Genomic DNA, 7,697 nt, shown 5'->3' on the forward strand with positions numbered 1-7,697 from the left:
GTTGAGGTGTAATCCATACTGAAGGCTGTGGTCTTTGATCTTCATCAGTAAGTGCTTCAAGTCCTCTTCACTTTCAGCAAGCAAGATTGTGTCATCTGCATATCACAGGTTGTTAATGAGTCTTCCTCCAATTCTGATGCTGCATTCTTCATATAGACAAGTTTCTCGGACTATTTGTTCAGCATACATATTGAATAAACATGGTAAAAGGATACCACTCTGACACACACCTATGAAATGTGCAAAGACCTGAAGTTAGAAAACCAAAAAGGAAGAACATACTCAGCATTTCTCAAGCTGAAAGAACTGAAGAAAAAATTCAGGCATTGAGTTGCAATACTGAAGGATTCTGTGAGCAAAATGTGAACAATGCAGGGAGCATAAAAGAAGATGGAAGGAATACACAAAGTCACTGTACCAAAAAAACTTGGTCGATATTTGTGTCTCATGTGAATGCTAACCAAGGGGTGACCTTGGCAGAGGAGGATTTTAACAATCAAGTGGATAAGATGACGTGTTCTGTGGAAACCAGTCACCCTCTTCCCCCAGCCACTCTCATCATTGCCCAATGGGCTCATGAATAAAGTGGCCATGGTAGAAGGGATGGAGGTTAGGCATGGGCTCAGCAACATGGACTTCCACTCACCAAGGCCGACTTGGCTACAGCCAATGCCGAGTGCCCAATCTGCCATCAGCAGAGACCAACACTGAGTCTTCGATATGGCATCATTCGTCAAGGTGATCAGCCAGCAATCTGGTGGCAGGTTGATTACATTGGACCACTTCTATCATGGAAAGGGTGGTGTTTTGTTCTTATTGGAATAGATATTTACTCTGCATATGGATTTGCCTTCCCTGCACCCAATGCTTCTGCCAAAACTACCATCCTTGGACTTTCAGAATGCCTTATTCACCATCATGGTATCCCACACAGCGTTGCCTTGGATCAAGGGACTCACTTCACGGCAAACGAAGTGCAGCAGTGGGCCCATGCTCATGGAATTCACTGGTCTTACCATGTTCCCCATCATCCTGAAGCTGCTGGCTTGACAGAACGATGGAATGGCCTTCTAAAGACACAATTCTGGTGCCAGCTAGGGGGCAATACCTTGCAGGCTTGGGGCAATGTTCTTCAAGAGGCTGTATATGCTCTAAACCATCATCCAATATATGGTGCCATTTCTCCCATAGTCAGGATTCATGGGTCCAGGAATCAAGGAGTCAAAATGGGAGTGGCATCATTCACTATTACCCCCAGTGAGCCCCTTACAAAATTTTTGCTTCCTGTCCCCATGACCCTATGCTCTACAGGTCTAGAGGTCTTTCTTAGTTCCAAAGGGAGGAATGTTCCTACCTGGAGACACATCCCTGATTCCACTGAACTGGAAGTTAAGAATGCCAGCTGGCCACTTTGCCTACTTACACCTCTGGATCAACAGGCAAAGAAGGGAGTTACCATATTGGCTTGTGTGATTGATCCTGATTACCAAGAGGAAATCAGGTTGATATTACATAATGGAGGTAAAGAAAACTATGTCTGGAATGCAGGAAAACCCTTAGGGCATCTCTTAGTACCACCATGCCCTGTGATTAAAGTCAATGGAAAACTACAGCAACCCAATTCTGACATGATTACTAATGGCCCAGGCCCTTCAGGGATGAAACCAGGCAAAGAACCATGACCAGCTGAGGTGCTTGATGAGGGCAAAGGGACTACGGTATGGGTGGTGGAAGAAGGTAGTTCTAAATACCAGTTACGACCACATGACCAGTTGCAGAAACAAGGACTGTAATTGTTATGAGTATTTGTGCCTTGTATGTGTGCATCAAATATTTTTATTTTCTTCACTTATATAAGATGTAAACAGGGCTAGCGCATTTTTGGTTGTACTTGTTCGTTGTATCATGTTAAGCGCAAGTATGACTTTATAGTTGTCTTTATTCAGAGATTATGTATGGTTTAGGGAGATGTGTACAGGTGCCAAGTTGACAAGGGGTGGACTGTGATGGTTAAGGTTGTATGTCAACTTGGCGGGGCCATGATTCTCAGTGATTTGGCAGTTATGATGTAGTTCGGCCGTCGTATAATGATGTGATGACTTCCATGATGGGATCTTCTCTGTGTAGCCAATCAGTTGAAAGACAGTTTCCTTGGAGGTGTGGCCTGCATCCAATATAAGTAGACTTTCTGGCAAGGTTCATGGGCTTTTGCTCACACTGGATCCTGTAGCTAGCTCCTGTTTGTCTGACCTCTGGTTCTTGGGACTTGAGCTAATAGCTTACCTGCCGTCTTCCCTGCCAATCTTTGGATTCATCAGTCTTCACAGCCTGTGAGCCAGAGCCCTGCTGTCTGACTGGCTTGTCTTGGATCACCAGCCCCTGCAGCTACGTGAATCAGAAGCCTCCGCCTGACCCACGTTCCAGCCTCTACAACCACATGAGCTGTTTCCATAATATAAATCTCTTTCTATATATATTTATATGCTTTACTGGTTTTGCTGCTCTAGAGAATCCAGCCTAAGACACTGCTCATGAGGTACATTGGCTGGGAATTGAACCTAGGTCTCCTACATGGAAGGTGAGAATTCTACCACTAAACTGCAATCCCTCCTCCAAAAATTAGTAGCTTGACATAACACACATTTATTATCTCACAGGATCAGGAGTCTGGGTGTGGCTTAGCCTGGTCCTTAGCTGGGATGACAAGGCTGCAGCCTCATCCAAAGGCTCATATGGGGAAGGATCTGCTCCCAAGGTGTCTCATGTGGTTGTTGGCAGAGCTATGTTCCTCGCAGCTCTTGCAAGTAGGGCTTCAACATCTTGCTGGCTATTGGCCAGAAGCCACCCTCACCTCCTTGCCATGTGGGCCCCTCCTACACAGCAGCTTCATTAAAGTGTGCAAGCTGAGAAGGCAATCTAGAATCTGCCAAGATGGAAGTCACAGTCTTTTGTAGGTTAATCATGAAAGTGACCTACCACTTTTGTTGTATTTTATTCGTTAGAAGCAAGTCGCTAGGTCCAGTCTATACTTGCTGCAGGTAATTATCTATTAATTATAAATTTATTATACATATATTTTTTGTTAGTTGCCATTGAGTCGACTCTCATGGTGACCCTATGTACAACAGTCCTGCACCATCCTCGTGATCGCTGGCATGCTTGAGTCCATTTCTGTCTTCCAACCTAGGGTGGCTCATCTTCCAGCACTGTATTGGACACTGTTCTGTTGTGATCCATAGGGTTTTCATTGGCTAATTCAGAAATAGATTCCCACACCTTTCTTTCTAGTCTGTCTTAGCCTGGAAGCTCTGCTGAAACCTGTCAACCATGGGTGACCCTGCTGGTATTTGAAATACTGGTGGTGTAGCTTCCAGCATCACAGCAACATGCAAGCCACCACAGTATGACACACTGACAGATGGGTCATGGTTTATAGTTTTACTTCCTTAAAAAGTTCAGTTTATTTTTGTCTTGGGAGTCCACATAAAAATGGGTCATACCAAATGTACTGTCTGCCTTGCTGCTTTGCCTCCACATTGTGTTTATAAGAATCATCTGTGTTGAGTGTGGCTGGGGTTTGTTCACTCTTATTACATTTCAGCTCACCCGCTCGACTTTCCATGGACATCTGGAGTATTTCCAGCATGGGCTTATTACGAACATTGCTATTCCGAACCTTTTAAGTGTATATCCTGGTACTTACATGCAACAGTTTCCTTGGAATTGGAATCGCTGGGCCATAGGGTACAGAGAGGGGAAGCAGTGTTTCAATGGTAGAATGCTTGCCTTCCATGTGGGAGACTGAGTTTGATTCCTGGCCAATATGCACAGCCACCACCCATCTGTCCGTGGAGGCTTGGGTTTTGCTAGGATGAACAGGTTTCAGTGGAGCTTCCAGACTAAGATGGACTAGAAAGAAATGCCTGGAGATCTAGTCCCGAAAATCAGTCCATGAAACCCTATGGATCACAATGGTTTGATCCACAACTGATCATGGGGACGGCACAGGATGGTGCAGCATTTTGTTCCATTGTGTATGGGGTCGTCATGAGTTGGGGGCTGACTTGACGACAGCTAGCAGCTGTTTTAAGGTTACAGAGAGCTTTAACTTCACCAGAGAAGACCAAACTCTTTTCTAAAGTAGTTGAACCAACTGACCGGCGTTGTATGAGACCTCCCACTGTTATTCCTTCTATGACCCCCAGACTCCCTCCCACTGAACGCAACAGTGGAAATGGAAATACGCAACATTTCCATTTTCTTCCCACTTTGAAACTTTTAAAATCACTTTCTGTTATGGACTGAACTGTGCCCCTCCAAAAAATATGTTGAAGTCCTAACCCTTGGTACCTGTGAATGTGATCTTGTTTAGAAATAGGATGTCTGAAGATGTTATCAGTTAACATGAGGTCATACTGGAGTACTATCAGTTGCCACAGAATCTATTCCAACTCATGGCAACCCCATGTGTGTCAGAGTAGAACTGTGCACCATAGGGCTTTCCATGGCTGATTTTCTCAGAAGCAGATCACCAGGCCTTTATTCTGAGATGCCTCTGGGTGGACTCGAACCACCAACCTTTTGGTTAACAGCCAAGCATGTTAACAGTTTGTATTACCCAGGGAGTCACCATAGTGGAGTAGGGTGGGTCTTAATTCAACCTGAGTGGTGGCCTTATAAGAAGAGACAGAGAAACACACAGAGGAAAGAGGTCATGTGACAATAGATTTACACTGTAGCTGCAAGCCAAGGAATGCCTGGGACTACCAGAGCCAGGAGAGACAAGAAAGGATCTTCCTTTACAGCCTTTGGAAAACATGGTCCTGTGGACACCTTGAATTTGGACTACCAGCTTCCAGAACTGTAAGACAATAAATTTCTGTTCTTATATGCCACCCAATTTGTGGTACTTTGTCTCCTAGAAAACTAAGGTGTTCCCTTTTTTTATTGCAGTTGTACGCCTCTTCACAACAGCCCTTCCAACAATCTCTTTTATGTGTGACTGAGCGAATGGTGTTTGTAAAACACTCCTAAACTAATGTTGTAAAACACTTCTAAACTAAGCAACACAGCAAAAAAATTAATGAAGTAGCAGAGACTAAACTGACCCTCAAGGCCATCTTGCCCCTGACTCTGGCTGTCAGAATTGTAGTGTTTTTACTGTGAAGCACGGCTTTGTTCCTGGTAAGACAAATAGTAGCAAGGGGAACAGTTTACGTGTAATGGTAAATCTTTTGTTCCAGTAGACTTAAGAGTCTAGAGCAGGAATCAACAAACTACTGTTGTCCAGTCCACCATCTGTTTTTGAACAGGAATGGTTTTTACACTTTTAAAAGGTTGGGGGAAAAAAAAATCAAGAGAGTAATATTGCTTTCAGCTCAGAGGTGCAGCTTTCTTCAGTTGTCCTGCATTTGGGTTCATCGATACCAGGCACCCCCTGTCCCCCGCCCAACCATGCAGCCCAAGTTCAACCCCCAACTCATTGTGTATCTGAGGCACACTGGTGGGGAAGACAGTGCCACATGCGCCCTGGCTCCAAAGATAGGCCACCTGGGTCCATCTCCGAAAAAGGCTGGTGATGACACTGCCAAGGCAAGCAGTGCCTGGATGAGTCTAAGCATTACGATGAAGCTGACCATTCAGAAGAGACAGCCCAGACTGAGGTGGTACCTTCTGCCTCTTCCCTGACCATCAAAGCCCTCAGGGACCCACCCAGAGACAGGAAGAAGCAGGAAAATGTTAAGCACAGTGGAAATATCACTTTTGATGACATTATCAATGTTGCCTGACAGATGCAGCACCCATCTTTAGCCAGAGAACTCTCTGTAACTATTGAAGAGATCTTAGGAACTGCCCAAGGAGTCCCTGGATGGCACAAATGGTTAAGCGTTTGGCTGCTAACCAAAAGGTTGGCGGTTTGAACCCACTCAGTGGCTCCACAGGAGAAAGACCTGGTGACCTGCTCCTGTAAAGATTACAGCCTAGAAAACTCTATGGGACAGTTCTACTCTGTCACATGGGATCACTATAAGTTGGAATTGTCTCCACAGCACCTAACAACAACAGGGTCTGCCTGGTCTGTGGGCTGCCATGTTGATGGCCGCCATGCTCATAACATCAAAGATGCCATCAACAATCGTGCAGTGGAATGCCCAGCTAAGAACTACAAAGGAATATATTTCAGTAAAGGATCATTTGATTAAAAAAAAGAATATTTTGTGACACATGGAATTTATATGAAATTCAAATTTAGTGTCCATAAATAAAGTTTTACTGGAATACAGCCATGCCCATTCATTTATATACTGTCTGCGGGCTGCTTTTGCTCTACAGTGGCAGAGTTAAAGACCCTAAGGGCCACAAAACATTAAATATTTAGTATCTGGCTCTTTACAGAAAAAGTTTGCCCACCCCTGGGCTAGAGAAAAGATGCAGGCAGTCTTCACAGATTTGGGAGATCTGGGTTCTAAACTGTGTACCTGTACATCACTCACTGATTCTAGAGCTATAAACTCTAGGATGCAACTTAGTGGGCAAGTTCCCATTGGAGAGTGAGCAATGATTCAGGCCACAACCAATCAAGCAGCTTCTCCAAAGCTGATATATAAAATTACCCTTGATTTTTAAGAAAATGGTGTATAATTTTCCACTACTTTTATTTTTTAAACCTGGAAAATACAGGTGAGTATGGGGGAAAAAAAGGGAAATGTATAAGATTATGCACCGTAATATGATTATTATGACAGAAACACTAAAAATGAATTAAATGCACACATTAGGAGAATAACCCCATGGGGCAGTTCTGCTTGGTCCAATAAGGTCGCTATGAGTCAGAATTGACTCAATGGTAACAGGTTTTTTTTTTTTTTTTTTTTTTTTTTAATTAGGAGAATAGAGTCCCTGGGTGGTACAAACAGAGAACGTGTTCAGCTGCCAACTGAAAGGCTGGAGGGTTGAGTCCCCCCAGAGGTGCCTTGGAAGAAAGGCCTGGTGACCTACTTATGAAAATTCAGCCATTGAAAACCCTATGGAATGCCACTATATGGATAAACTCTGAAAACATCATGCTGAACAAAATAAGTCAGTTGCAAAAGGACAAATACTGTATGATCTCACTAATATGAAATAAGCAAATATATAGAAACCAAAGATTAGTAGTGGTTACCAGCGATGGGAAGGAGGGGAAAGGGTGAGTTTTTGCTTAGGGGGCACTGGGTTTTTATGTTAATAGTGGTGGAACGATTTGGAAAAGGATAGTGAGAATGGTTGCACAACTTGAACAATGTAATCAATGTCACTGAATTGTACATGTCGAAATTATTGAGATGGCATATATTTTGTTACGTATACTTTCACCACAATAAGATTAAAAAAATGTATTACATGGAGGAAAAAGAAAACTCTATGGAGTACAATTCTACTCATGGGGTTACCATAAGTCTGAACTGACTTGTTGGCAACTTTTTTTTCTTTTTAACAGGAGAATGGTTAAATAAATTACGATAGACACATACCAGATAACACATTTCATGTGTTACAGAATTCTAAGTGAATAAGGCAGATCTCCAAGTAAATGACCTCCAAGATGTATTAAATAAAAAAATAAATAAATAAAAATGTTACAAAATAACAGGCACAGAATGATCCCTCTTGTTTTATAACAACACATTATTTCTATATGTAGATACATACTGAAG

At 43.1% G+C, this 7,697-nt stretch overlaps 1 pseudogene; it reads left to right on the forward strand.

The window, feature by feature from the left end:
* Positions 1-5,454: 5,454 nt before the first annotated feature.
* On the forward strand, positions 5,455-6,530 carry LOC101358426 (60S ribosomal protein L12-like; annotated as a pseudogene).
* The last annotated feature ends 1,167 nt before the right edge of the window (positions 6,531-7,697 follow it).

The sequence above is a fragment of the Trichechus manatus genome, unplaced genomic scaffold (genome assembly GCF_000243295.1).
Source record: "Trichechus manatus latirostris isolate Lorelei unplaced genomic scaffold, TriManLat1.0 scaffold00122, whole genome shotgun sequence".
Classification (NCBI taxonomy): Eukaryota; Metazoa; Chordata; class Mammalia; order Sirenia; family Trichechidae; genus Trichechus; species Trichechus manatus.